Below are 12295 nucleotides of genomic sequence, written 5' to 3'. Positions count from 1 at the left end.
ATGGCCAATTCCATCCTATTCAGTGCTGGTACAGCGGGATTGCACAGCCTACACTGTGTCCAGTGCTGGGATTCAGTAGGCTGGAGGTCTCCACGGAGGAAGGGAACAATTTTCCCTGTGTCAGACCCCAGCCTCCTCAATGGGCTACTTGGATCTGCTTGAGCAAAATTGCTAGTGTGAGTCCGAAAAGTCCCATGTAGGGGGTTAAGAAATGGTGGAGACATCCTCCACACTCCCTGCCCCCCTCTCGAGCCTGCCCCATGTCAAAATTATCCTGCTTGTGGAAAACTAGTACACTGGAGAAAGGGGTCTGACCTAAGGGCTAGTTTTCTACAACCCAGTGGTTATTTTTATTGGGGGGGGAGGGGCGGTGCATTCCAGCATACAATTTCTGCATTCTGAGGTGGTATAACCCAAGGAGGAGTGAAACATATCCTTTTTTCTGAATGTAGAGGTTTGGCCTTAGTACTGCACCAAACAGAAGTAAACTCATTTGTTGCACAGACATGCTCATAGTTCTCATTTTGGAGTGTTAGTGATGAAGAGTGCTGAAAGCTTTGAATTTATCAGAAGTAGGTAATAAAATGTGTTGATTTGTTAATAAAACGGGAAGAGGCATCCAAACTTTTAGAAGAATGGGACATACAACAGTGAACACCAAGGCCTTTCCAGCATTCCCTTTACTGTGGAGGAGGAAGGAGGGTTGATTATTGTTATTAATCCCTGCAATAAATACTTAGCAAATACAACCAGATCAGTCGGAACTAGACATTGCAGAAGGACACAGTAAACAAATCAGTTCTGGTTTTAAAAAGCATTAACATCTGAAAGACAAGAAGCAAGTGTTGGTTAAAGCAAAAATAGCTGGCATGAAGTCCTGGGAGGAAGAGGACAACATAAAAAAATAACAGATTTTGAAAGTATGGATTATCTGCCTTCACAATTTGCAGTTAATCAGTAACTCTAATCAATAGTAAACACAATTCTCTATTGTGAGAAAGGCAGTATCCATTTCCAGTATGCAGTTTTAGAAAGGCCCATAGAGTGGATGAAACTTTGGCTTCACATTTAACTTATTCCCTGCTGCAAGGACTTGTGAAGCGAATGCTTAGTGGAAAGACAAAGAGATGAGTGGGATGGGGGTGCATGGGTTTTATTTCACAGCTCAATAAATTCAATCACAGTTTTTCTGTTGACTTCCTGTTGAGCCTTTAAGGAGGGAGACAGTGTAAGACGAGTATGCAGGGAGATTATAGCAACAGATAAAAAAAAAACCAACAAACTTTTTTTGTTTTATAAGTTTAATGGGGCAAATGATAGGCAATGCTTGAGGCATGGTTAAGAACCCAACAATACAGTCAATAAAAGAAATTCCAAATCTAAAAATCTTACACGGTGAACAGGAATACAAAGCAACAAAATTCGTAACTGATTCTAAACATGACCAGTTAGAAATTGAATCCCACAGAGTTCACTGTTATGCACTTTTTGGTGTTTGTAGCATTACAGTCTTAGAGTCCAGCCCTGTGCATGTTTATGTCAAAGTAAATCCTATTGACCTCAACAGAAAAGACTTTACTCCCAAGAAAGTATTAATACATGGAGTCTGAAAGTTTGTGCCAAAAATAGGTAAACTGGTGAGAAAAAGAAATAGCCCTCTTTTACCATTGGTTGCCCTGAAGGTGGTATTCACAGAGGTACCACCTCTGAAACTGGAGATAGCATATAAACAGCATGATTAGTATTCTTTGATAGACTTGTCCTCCACGAAATGTCTAATCTTTTAAAAACATATAATAGCATAATCCAAAGGATGTGTCTGGGAAGGTGTGAACCTTCCTGGCGCCGGCCTGGGAGGGTCGTAAACGTGCCATAAAGCACATTTGCGTCTCCATGTGAGTTGGCTGGGCCGGCGCAGGGGCGTGTGCTAGCCAGATTCAGCCTCCACATTGACCAAGCCTGGTAAGTTCGCACTGGTCAAGCTTGGCAGGTGCAGGGGTCTGGGGGGAGGGTGGGGAGGAGGCATTTTGGGGCAGGGGGAGGGTGGGCGGTGGGTGGGCGGGGAGCGAGAGGCAGGGCCAGGATCCGACAGTTATGCCGGATCCATCGCGGAGTGGCTCCAGGCTGCTCCTTTCTGCTCAGAACTGCACTACCTCTTCACACGGCGCATATCTGAGTAGACCCATTGGGGCCACTGTGGCTCTCCTCAGGGTAAGGGGAACTTATTCCCCTTGCCTTAGGCTGAGACTCAGCCAACCCAAGCTTGCGCTGGATACAGCACAGGCCTGCCAGCCTGCCTGCTCCAGCGCAAGATAGGATTGTGCTATAAGTTAGTGGCCATCAGCACACTCTGTGGCAGGAAATTCCACTGAGTGAATGTGTGTTACAAGAGATTGGTATTACAACAGTAACAAATAGGAGAAAAAAATTCTAGGAACTTTTACTGTTAAAACAATTTTAAAAAATTAAACGTTTATGGGATTTTAGGACCTGCAATAAGTTCACAAAGGAAGAAGACAGGCCTATAAGTTAGACATTTTTGGATGAAAAGCCTGCCCCATTAATATGACTACATTGATATGGGATTTTAACTTCACAGAAAGACACTGGGCAGGTTTCTGTTTGAAGCAATATAGTGTAAGGTTCACACAAAATATCATAATAAAAATATACTTCAAGATTCAGTCAGTCATAACAAAAGGATAATTTCATCCAATGAGAAAGACCAGTTCAGTAATGGGCATTCTAGTAACAAGAAGACCAACAGACTCCCACTAGCATAAGTGCTCTCAAGACTGCATTTCTTGTCTCTCTTATCATCAGAGAAAGTATAGTGTTTGTTCTACACTTGTTTTCAAGTAAAAACTCAATGGATTCTGTTTATTTTAAACACAATTCTCCTTTCCTATATTGTGGAACATGTCATCCATCATAAAGGTTGAGAGGTAGATTAGCTTTTAGACTCCTTTCAGTTCTGATAATTTACAGTGTCAGTACGAACATATGCAAGGGGAAGAAAAACATGCATTTTCTCATATTTGCAGTCTGTCTTTAAAATGGCATTTTGAACAAATGAAAAACAGGAAGCTTAGGCGGTGGCTGCCAAATTTAATGATATCAGGTGCAGCCGAAATGTCTTAGTATATCCCAAAGTTATGCAGAATAAAGAACTACTTATTTGAATTGCATCCAAACCTCTATCTCCAGGGCAATCCAAGACTAGATTTGTTTGTATGTTTTCACTAAATGCCACTGTGCCATATGAGATAAGAGATTGTATTTGAAATAACAGCCACTTCCAATTTTTGGCTCCCATGTAAAGCAGGGTTTATCAATTTTGATCATGCTTATCCAGAATTAGTTGTCAAGTTTCAGTAGCTGGCAGGGATCAGACAACAAAAATTCAACATTAGTCCTGAATGACTAATCCAACCTTGTGGAAGAAGCCAGCATGAACAATCCTGCTGTGGTTGTATTTCAGATATCAGCACTTTTGTGTCATAATGGCTTCTATTAAGGGAAGAGGGCTGACATTAGAAGGAATCAGACTAAGCATCCATTTTAAAAATTGCTTACCTATGTGTAAAGCAACCAAAATGAGGTGCTAGTTATTTACACATGCAAGAGTGACTGGCCACAACATTATGAGATGGAGTTACTTTGGTTATTCAAGGGTAACATTTCAGCAACGTTAGACAAGCCAACAAAGGCCTCATGGGACACAACCCAGTAATCCAAATATCATAATTATGGATATATCAGATGAGCTCCCCATACAGCTCCAGTGTACTGCCAGCCATTACTACTAGTACTATTTTTAGTTGGTTATATAGTGCCATAAATGTATATGAAGCATAACCGAGGCCCCTGATACCCTGTAATCTAAAAACAGCAGTGTGGAAGACAACAGACAAGTAATGATAATGTGGGCAATGTACTTGCATGCACTATAGCTTGGTTATAGTTGAAGTAAGATGAATAAGGGAGTTAAGCCAAAGTCCTTGTGGAAAAGATAGGTTTTGAATGCAGAGAGGTGGCATTATATCAGAAAGCTAGTTCTAAGGGTCAGCAGGAGAAGAGCAAATTCTGTTTATTTTTCTGATCCATCAGAGGCTTTGAAACTTTTACCCCTGAATATTTAAACTGAAAGGAAGCCTGCACAGCAGAGAAACGTGCGTATATCTGCAGAATTATACTAAATATTCTCAGTGAAAAGTAGAGGAGTGTTCTTCATGCACATTCCATCGCTTCATCAAGACAGATTCCCTAGCTGGATTCAGCATCAATCATGTCAAGCAGAGCCCCAGCACTGGTGCTGAACTTTCTCTTTCTATCTCTCAATTGAATTAAGCCAGAAACATCCCAGCCTGTTTCTATAGCAATATTGGGTCCTGTGAGACACTTCTATACACACATGCACACAACCATTATCCAGGTTTCTCAGGGCAACTAGTTGGGAGACCTTCTAGGCATGTCCAACTTCATAAAGTGAAGAATCGGGCTGGAGGCTCCCATTTGTGGATTAGTGCCCAAGTCAGTTTGGGAACCACTGGGATATGGCCTCTACTATTTGATCATAAGAACATAAGAACATAAGAACATAAGAACAGCCCCACTGGATCAGGCCATAGGCCCATCTAGTCCAGCTTCCTGTATCTCACAGCGGCCCACCAAATGCCCCAGGGAGCACACCAGATAACAAGAGACCTCATCCTGGTGCCCTCCCCTACATCTGGCATTCTGACTTAACCCATTCCTATAATCAGGAGGTTGCGCATACACATCATGGCTTGTACCCCATAATGGATTTTTCCTCCAGAAACTCGTCCAATCCCCTTTTAAAGGCGTCTAGGCTAGACGCCAGCACCACATCCTGTGGCAAGGAGTTCCACAGACCCACCACGCGCTGAATAAAGAAATATTTTCTTTTGTCTGTCCTAACCCGCCCAACACTCAATTTTAGTGGATGTCCCCTGGTTCTGGTATTATGTGAGAGTGTAAAGAGCATCTCCCTATCCACTCTGTCCATCCCCTGCATAATTTTGTATGTCTCAATCATGTCCCCCCTCAAGCGTCTCTTTTCTAGGCTGAAGAGGCCCAAACGCCGTAGCCTTTCCTCATAAGGAAGGTGCCCCAGCCCCGTAATCATCTTAGTCGCTCTCTTTTGCACCTTTTCCATTTCCACTATGTCTTTTTTGAGATGCGGCGACCAGAACTGGACACAATACTCCAGGTGTGGCCTTACCATCGATTTGTACAACGGCATTATAATACTAACCGTTTTGTTCTCAATACCCTTCCTAATGATCCCAAGCATAGAATTGGCCTTCTTCACTGCCACCGCACATTGGGTCGACACTTTCAGCGACCTGTCCACCACCACCCCAAGATCTCTCTCCTGATCTGTCACAGACAGCTCAGAACCCATCAGCCTATATCTAAAGTTTTGATTTTTTGCCCCAATGTGCATGACTTTACACTTACTGACATTGAAGCGCATCTGCCATTTTGCTGCCCATTCTGCCAGTCTGGAGAGATCCTTCTGGAGCTCCTCACAATCACTTCTGGTCTTTACCACTCGGAAAAGTTTGGTGTCGTCTGCAAACTTAGCCACTTCACTGCTCAACCCTGTCTCCAGGTCATTTATGAAGAGGTTGAAAAGCACCGGTCCCAGGACAGATCCTTGGGGCACACCGCTTTTCACCTCTCTCCATTGTGAAAATTGCCCATTGACACCCACTCTCTGCTTCCTGGCCTCCAACCAGTTCTCAATCCACGAGAGGACCTGTCCTCTAATTCCCTGACTGTGGAGTTTTTTCAGTAGCCTTTGGTGAGGGACCGTGTCAAACGCCTTCTGAAAGTCCAGATATATAATGTCCACGGGTTCTCCCGCATCCACATGCCTGTTGACCTTTTCAAAGAATTCTATAAGGTTCGTGAGGCAAGACTTACCCTTACAGAAGCCATGCTGACTCTCCCTCAGCAAGGCCTGTTCGTCTATGTGTTTTGAGATCCTATCTTTGATGAGGCATTCCACCATCTTACCCGGTATAGATGTTAGGCTGACCGGCCTATAGTTTCCCGGGTCCCCCCTCTTTCCCTTTTTAAAAATAGGCGTGACATTTGCTATCCTCCAATCTTCTGGCACCATGGCTGTTTTGAGGGACAAGTTGCATACCTTAGTCAAGAGATCTGCAACTTCATTCTTCAATTCCTTAATAACCCTTGGGTGTATGCCATCAGGGCCCGGTGACTTATTGATCTTTAATTTATCAATGAGGTCTGAAACATCTTCTCTTTTAACCTCTGTCTGACTTAACTCCTCGGTTAGGAGGGGCCGTTCGGGCAGCGGTATCTGCCCGAGGTCTTCTGCCGTGAAGACAGATGCAAAGAACTCATTTAATTTCTCTGCCATCTCTAAGTCTCCTTTTATCTCCCCTTTCCCTCCCTCACCATCCAGAGGGCCAACCGCTTCTCTGGCGGGTTTCCTGCTTCTAACATATTTGAAGAAGCTTTTATTATTCCCCTTAATGTTGCTGGCCATGCGTTCCTCATAGTCTCGCTTGGCCTCCCCTATCACCTTCTTACATTTCTTTTGCCACAGTTTATGTTCCTTTTTATTCTCTTCATTAGGGCAAGACTTCCATTTACGGAAGGAAGCTTCCTTGCCCTTCACAGCCTCTCTAACTTGGCTGGTTAGCCATGCGGGCACTCTCCTGGATTTAGTGGAACCCTTCTTTCTTTGCGGTATACAACTCTGCTGGGCCTCTATTACTGTTGTTTTAAGCAGCCTCCATGCACTCTGGAGAGATTGGACTCTTTTTACCCTCCCTTTCAACCTCCTTCTAACCAGCCTCCTCATTTGAGGGAAGTCTGCCCCGTCGGAAGTCAAGGGAAGATCAAGAACTCACTAGCTATTGCTGCAGCAATATGACATTCAACACTCCAAAAATATAATTGAAATTATAGGAATTGCCACAGTTCAGAACCTAAAGTTTCTGGTTCATAGGTTATATTATTACATTATGTATATGGACAGATGACTCCCACCATGGGTGGGGAAAAAATCACTCTGAATAGGACTTATGATCTTCTTGCTCTTTCAAGATATAAAATTGTATGGTGATGGGTAGGTTTAACATAGGCATATGTACGTATATCACACTGTACTGGATGTTTAAGGAAGCATTTTTTAAAGCCATTTCTGCCCAATGTTGCAAGAGGGATCAAATGTGTACACCTGTGGCCTGGGGGAGAAATGGATTAAACACCAAAAAGCCACTATCAAAACCCCAATTTTGAAAGTGAGTATCTTTCAAAAAAGGTTTATATTCACCATAACTAGGACTATTCTGGGAATCCCTATGTTGAATCTGGTTGTAGTGATACTAAACCATTCTTAATCCTGATGGGGCCTCTGAAATTGCCTTGCAGAGTACATACCATTCATTTTTTTCTAGGAGATTTTCATGCTTTGTGGCTGACTGAGCATTCCAAGTGCCCAAAGGACAGTCCTAGTCAGATATTGGATATTGCTATCAACATAATTTGACCACAAATGCTAGATGCAATTACTGCCTTCCCTGGCAGCTTAGGAGAAATCTTGTTACCTGATATCATTTTTTAGAATCTATAATTATCCAAATTCCTTGTGCATACATGTCTACATAAACCGCATTCTCAGTTGTTTTGGCCCGTATCTGAATAATCGTGCACCACTTAATGACAGGGATCGGGACCATGATCCCTGTCATCAAGCGGTGCTTGATACAATGCGACCCCGCCTCAGGGAAGGGGATGTCCCCTCCCCTTCACTCTGGAAGGTTGTCTGATCTTCCCAGATGGAGGAAAATCACATATCTCATGCAGCTTCCAGTTTCATGGAGGAAGCCGGAAATTGTGCAAGAGAGGCAATTTCCCTCAGTCTGAACCTTGCAGAGGCAGAGAGCGGATGTGCGCTGCCTCTGGGAGGCTCAGACAACCCTCCAGAGGCGAGGGGAACAGAGCTCCCCTCGCATTCAGAGGGTGGGGGTATGCACCCCCAATGACCACGTGACCACACCTGGTCATCAGATATGCAGTCCCAGCATTCGCTGGAACGTCACTAAGGGGCACACACCTGTACATGTTTGTATAGTAATTAGTTGTGTGTGTGTGTGTGTGCATACATAATGCACAGGCAGTAACATACACACTAATTTTATTTACATACATACAATGCACTTATACTAGATTTGCAGTCACTTTTCCATTCTGGATGACAATGAAGAATTCAGTATAACTTAAAAACCTTGCAAATTCCAACAAAATTTATCAGTAAAAGGTGATACACTCTCAGACCACAAATTACCCCCCCCCCCCAGTTCAGTGGTGAAAACCACAAACCTGGAAGGGGGGATAAAAGTATTTCTTTGAGGAGGTACCACCACAATACTTTGGAGCTACTCTTGCAATTCAAGAAACATCCTTATTCTCCGGGACGCACACATCAATGGTTTAACTTCAATTATCTAAACATATTACATAACCATGCCTCCTTAAGACTTCTGAACAAGCAAAGATTCCTTTCTTTAAGTTTCCAGTCCGCAATCCGGGGGGGGGGGGGGGCTGATGATCAAAATCTGACTTCAATGCTCAAAAGATACATAGCAAACAGATTATCCCCTTAAAAACTTTCCCATGGTTTTGGGGTAGAACATCATGTTTTTTAAAATATATGTCAATGTTACACGCATCAAAAGTGTACATCCTTTCAAAATGTATAGGAATTTGGGAAATGTAGAGAAGTTTAGATGTACAACAGCATTATTATTATTATTATTATTAATAATAATAATAATAATAATAATAATAATAATAATAATAATAATAATAATAATAATAATAATAATAAATAATCTTTGCTCTTCCTGAGTCAATCAACGAAAGTGTCCCTGAACCAAACTGAATGAGGTAGTTTAAAAATAGCAGAGATGCATTAGACTCCGTTACACTGGTCTCAGTGGATAGCTTTGGTTTTGGGTTGTCTGATCAGATATTCTACTGCTCCCTTCATTGTTTGGACTTCTAATTCATTAATACAGCACACTGCAGACTATCTGGAAGAAGATGTTGTGACCGAATGGAGATTTTTTTTTTCTTATTCTGCTCATACTTTCAAAACAAAGCATTCCTGCTTCACCTTTTCATGTTATTGTTTTTAATGGTATATGGTGGAAGATTTTCATCCTGTCAAGATTCATTTTCCTCCCACTGACATTACTTCTTAATTAAAGAAAAAAATAAACAGATTCAAGCAGGTGCTGTGGCTGATACGAAACATAGCTATCTTTAAAAAAAAAAAAAAAATGCCAAGTCAGACTGACAACAGCAGAGTCTGCTTTCCAGCCAATTTTTGTAGCAAAGGACAGTCAGCAGTAGGTGAGGAGGAGTCTTTTCCTCTCTTTCTAATTCTGGAGCATTCATTTGAAAAGAAGTCTTGCACCTAAAATCCCAGCTAGCAGCACACTTCAGAGCAAGGCCTGGAAGGCATCATCTCTCTCCACTATCTGTGCCCTGGTGAGAAGGGATTTTGCATTTCACACATCATTTACAGCACGCAGCCCTGGCTTTTCCATGGGGGCCGCCTGTCCCATTCGGCAGCAGTACCACAGGCTGCAGGGCTATGAATTTTGCTCAGCTGCAGATCCCTAGGGTGGGATGTTTTCAGAGCCCTGATGACTTCAAATGCTTTAGAAAGTACGCTATTTAGTATTGTAAAGAATAGATGCTGAGGCCCACAGCAGACACTGCAAAACTTTTGATAGAACTGATACAGCATCACAAGAGAGCTGAAGTCAAATGCACTTGAAAGGGCATTGCAGTTCAGTTGGCTCCCATTAGCTGAACCTGTCTGAATATATACTGAGCCGCAGACCTGAATTTGTTGCTATGTTATGTGTGCAGTGGCCCCTAGGGTTATATTCAACAGCATGGATATTTTACATTATGCTCTGCATAAGTTCAAGCAATTGTCCAAAGTAAAATATTGAACCACTATTGATCACGGAGTATTAGCATCATTTCACACTTCACACAGAGACATGGCAAAATTTGCTACAGAGAAATTGCAGTCAATCACACCTCCCTGATTAACATATCTGTAAACATCTCTACCAGCATTCACACATTACATTTTGAGGTGCACACTTAAACTTCTAAAATATCCATGAAAAATATGTCCACCAAAAACATGTCAAGCATGTAGTGATCTAGAACAGGGGTGTCCAAACTTTTTGGCAGGAGGGCCACATCATCTCTCTGACACTGTGTCGGGGGGCGGGAAAAAAAGAATCAATTTACATTTCAAATTTGAAAAAAAATTACATAAATGAATATATTAGAGATGGAACTTATATGAACGAATGAAGGTCTTGCAATAGCTCAAGGTATATAAAAGGCCTTGCAGCAAGCAGTGGAGGGAGCCCTCGTCCCACAGCTCACATGAGCTGGGGCCATCACGTTGAGAGCGGTTGCATCAGGCTAGCACGGGCTCCAGCAAGTCTCCAGAGGGCCAGAGGCTCATTGGTGACTGGGGGCTCCCTGAGGGCCAGATTGGGAGTCCTCAAGGGCTGCAAGTGGCCCCAGGGCCAGGGTTTGGGCACCCCTGGTCTAGAACAACCGGAGAAGCTTAATATTTCTACTTTATTCATAAATTTTCAGAATCTTAATGAGTTGAACAATTTTACTTGCTAGAGATGCCCTTTAAATGTTTTGTACAAGTGTTCTTTTACTAAATGGTAGGAATGAAGTATTGAAAAAGGTAACCATCAAATAGAATATCCATGTGAAGTTCCCTTAAGACTTCCATATAACAATGGACTCAAGAAACAAGAAGCAGTGGGGGATCCACCAGAGAAGTAGAAGTTGGCGACTATAACACTGTAACTGGAAAGTGGGTTACATCAGACAGATAAGTCTCCTAACTGAACTCTCTGGAGCATACACTCCAAAGGAACTTTCAAATCTCTCCTTACTTTGTATATCTCCATTCTTTGTCAGGGTTAGAAAACTAGACCTTGGAGCAAACAAAGACTGCAGTATTCTCACCAGTGACAAGTAGAGTGCTTACTTCCCTAGCAAGCAACTTTGTGTTCAAACACTTGGGTCGGACTATTATCTCTCAGGCATGCTTAGGATGTAACTGCCCTCCTCTGAATTGTGGGAAGACTTCCCAATCCACTGACAGATATCAGTTTATGCATTCTAAGATTTCCAAATACACACACACCATACACAACAAATAGAAGTTGTGTGTTTTTTAACCAAGCACAGAGTTTCACAACATAGCTAGAGTTCTAGCTAAATTACATTTCCAAACTATTTAACCACGAAACGGTATTCCATTTACCTGTGCATTGCTGAAAAGAATGCTGCATTCTTTCGTCGGTACCTCAGTACTGGACAGAGGCTGCAAAAAAAAAACAAGAAGAAAAAACAAACATGTATCAGTAAAATGGTGGGGACATGAGCAGAGGTGTGAGAAAGGATTTCAGTCTAAGGTTGAATCCCAGAACCATTTTCCAGAGCTTTCACAGGTCAGGAATAATGCATGGACAAGATTCCAGAGTCAATCTCTAAGCGCCTCCAGCTGGATCTCATCTAGGATTGGAAAGGACTTCTCTGTTCCTGTGGCTAGCTCGGGGGGGGGGGGGCGGGCTTGCAGGGAGTGAACAGTAGTTTTGGTGTAACCCCCATGTGTCATCTTGTGAGGTCCGCATCCTCCACACTCCCCTAGTGAAGCCACTGCAGTCCTTTGACAGAGCTTTGCTAAACCTTGCCCTTCTGGGCTATACTTAAAAGACTAAACAATTCCCTCATAATCCCCCAAGCCTTGCCCTTTGGTGAGTGACTGTTCAGCTCAGCTTCTTGGCAAGGTTATGGATTAACCCTGAAATTATTCAGTTTCCACAGAAATCTACCTCCAAATCTTGAGCATTTGTGTGGATTAATCTACATACTTTAAGGCAGTGGTTCTCACCTTTTTTAGCCCGGGACCCACTTCTGAGAATGACAGTCTGGGGCCCATCGGAAGTGATGTCAGCAACCTGGAAGTGATGCCATAGCCAGAAATGACATCATCAAACAGGAAGTGACATCACTGCGATGTCAGAGCCGGAAGTGATGTCATCAAGCAGGAAGTTCCTGCCTAGAAACTCAAACTGTAAATGACAAGAGACAGTGTTCCAGCTCAGAAGCTTCTTCCAATTCTCCCTACCCTCGCTACCATTGCTATCAGGCAAAAAATAAAACATAT

General features: G+C 42.7%; 1 protein-coding gene across 1 annotated transcript in view; it reads right to left on the bottom strand.

The window, feature by feature from the left end:
- PPARGC1A (PPARG coactivator 1 alpha) overlaps positions 1-11436 on the bottom strand; it is a 402579-nt gene extending 391143 nt beyond the window's left edge. Inside the window, exon 1 of the mRNA XM_066631898.1 lies at positions 11390-11436. The gene's annotated coding sequence lies outside the window, so the exon portion shown is untranslated. The remainder of the gene's footprint in view (positions 1-11389) is intronic.
- Between the last annotated feature and the right edge of the window lie 859 nt (positions 11437-12295).

The sequence above is a fragment of the Tiliqua scincoides genome, chromosome 6 (assembly GCF_035046505.1).
Source record: "Tiliqua scincoides isolate rTilSci1 chromosome 6, rTilSci1.hap2, whole genome shotgun sequence".
Classification (NCBI taxonomy): domain Eukaryota; kingdom Metazoa; phylum Chordata; class Lepidosauria; order Squamata; family Scincidae; genus Tiliqua; species Tiliqua scincoides.
Note: the sequence above shows the minus strand (reverse complement) of the source record. Positions and strands in the feature narration are given on the sequence as shown.